Source organism: Helianthus annuus, chromosome 2 (assembly GCF_002127325.2).
Source record: "Helianthus annuus cultivar XRQ/B chromosome 2, HanXRQr2.0-SUNRISE, whole genome shotgun sequence".
NCBI classification, from domain to species: domain Eukaryota; kingdom Viridiplantae; phylum Streptophyta; class Magnoliopsida; order Asterales; family Asteraceae; genus Helianthus; species Helianthus annuus.
In genome coordinates this window covers 144,340,515-144,343,154 of record NC_035434.2, presented here as the reverse complement: position 1 = coordinate 144,343,154, position 2,640 = coordinate 144,340,515, and positions in this window count along the sequence as shown.

Here is a 2,640-nt window from a genome sequence, read left to right as displayed (position 1 = left end):
TTGATTCTATGTATTCTACAATTGCTGCCGGTATGTGGGGTTTTGTATACATTACGTGTAATTCGTTACTATTAGACGACGAGTTAGCCAATGAGTAATATGACCACAGTCATGGAACTGTGAACATGACAAATACTGAATGAGTATATTGGTAGATATAAACATTGTAATGGCTCTCAATACTGTAAAATTATAAAAGCTGTTTTGATTAAACTGGGAGGCACTTGCTAGTATTTCTTGTTGATAAAACCTTTTTAAAACGCGTTTCGGATAACTTAATGTGAAGCTATTAAAAGCCAGCTGGAGAGCATTGAAGGCTTAAAGAAATGGCTATAAAAGCTACTTAAATAAAAAGGAGATTTTATTTTCAATAATTAGGGTTTATCCCTACAAATGTATTGTGTATGAAACGTGGGTTTTATACCATTTATCTATTATAAAAGTTTGGTGTTTTGAAACTCTGAAACCATTTCCTAACTACGGTCCTGATGTTTTAATTCCGCTGCCAAATTAATAAACACCGATACCACTTGACTGGCTCGCGGCTCCCGCTCCCGGGGTAGGGGTCGGGGGTTGCAATAGCTGCCCCCTTGGAACCCCCTTAGAGTACGGGCTCCGCCCGTACACTTTAAATTATAATAACTCAAACAAGCGTGCACTCCCGCACCTCCTAACTTGCTTGATGTGTATTATTATTCGCTTTGATCACCAAGTCAATCCCCGATTACACTAAAATATCCAACACTATAGCAGGGTTTCCTTACTATAAACCAAGTTGTATTTATTTGTCTACCGATTATAATTTTAAACCTAGTTATATTTGGTAGACATATCCAGAATTTTGTGGTAGGGAAACAAGGTTAATGTCATGGTATGGAGATCTTTTCTTCTATTAATTGTCCAAATTGCGGGGGTTGAATCGAATCTCTAGATCATGCCTCGATTAGTTACCCCAAGCTTGCAACGTTTGGGTAAAAACATTTAGTCGATTCATAGGATAAAAAGTTTGATGATCTTATATGTTTTTCTATCACCATCATCATACTTAGTAAATCCATCAATAGCAAAGCTAAGGTAGGGTCTAAGGAGGATAAGATGTAGAAATCCTTACTTCTACTCCAATAGAAATAGAGAGACTACTTACAGTGAGACTCCCAACTCAAATAGCAAGTTAAGAACAATTTCAAATTATACAAGTCTTTAAAAAAGGAGTACCAACCTATAAATATACAAGGGAACCAAGGATGAAAATTTATTCATCCGAGCGAAGCTCCTTTGAGCTTGAACTCAACTCGAATGTTAATATGAACAAGTTTTTACCACTACTTACAAATGAGTTTGAGTAATATACGAGTTATGTGTTAGTTAGACAACCCTAAATCCATTTTCTTTTAGCATGTAGAGTGTCTTGTATATCAATTGGCCATTAGATAAACATAAATTATCTATTAGTGGTGTGTTATGTGTATATTAACTTATCTCTTACGGATTATATCGGTTGACCTCAATATCACACGAAATTTGTCATGAACTCATATGACTCTAGTTAGACATACCTAAACCCTTTAAATCATGCAACACAAAAATGACATTGTTTGATAGTGTGGATGCAATAAATACTAGACCGATGGTAGTAGCTGGGCTGGTTAGGCAAAAGGGTTAGAGGGTTCAGGTTTGCCTAACACAGGTCGTGGGGTCCCCCCACGTTTGTAAGACCTGGAGAGAGGTTCACTAGTTAGTTTTTGTTGTTTGCTCGAGATCCTCCACTGAAGTGTGTTCAGCTTTGGATGTGAGATCAATGTAAATGTGTGTGTTGAATGTGAAGAAGAGAGACTTGCATGGAACAAACACTCGAGAGAAAAGACCAAAGATCCCAATGGAATTAGAGCTGATCGGAATATCCTTTAGCACTAAATGAAGTGTCATTTTATAGGGAAGGACATCACCCAAAGAAGAAACCATTGACTAGTGAAACATGCTTGCAGTAGGGGACTTACCCTTTTAGGGGTTGAAGCGTTTGGACCTACAGGTAAAAGACTACACTCTGTGCACATGTCTTCTTTTACGGCTGTGAGAGGCTGGACAAGTAATCAGAGAAGTGATGGCTCACTGCTCACATCCTTTTTGCTGCTCACCCGAGTTTGCGGGATCTGAACCTTTTAACCCTTTAACCTTTTAAGCGTTCATATATCTAAGTCATTTTATTTGGGTTTGGGCAATCCCTGTCATCAGCCCCCCAAGTCAGAGGTTTTTGGGAAATGAGCTCAAAGACTTCTGACTTTTACACATTTATTTGTATTGCTTAAAGGCTTGAAGGTTTGAAGGCTTCAAGGGTTGAGAACAGTTGAGAATTTTGAATTTTAAAGCTGACAACTGATGTGATTAATGGGTGGCAGTTTTCAGTCGGCGGTTTTTATACACTAGGTAATAATAACCTCTCATTTAATTACTTTTTCATTTATTAACATCTTTTTGTGATATTTTTCACTTATCTTCTTCCGAGAATTCTGATTTCCTCTTCAAAACTCAGGTTAGTTCCCATTTCCTTGTGTGTTTTGCTTGTTCTTTACTTTGATCATGGGTGCACGGAAAGATCTTTCTGTTAGTTTTTCATGCCTTACTCAAGAGGAAGTGGAGAAT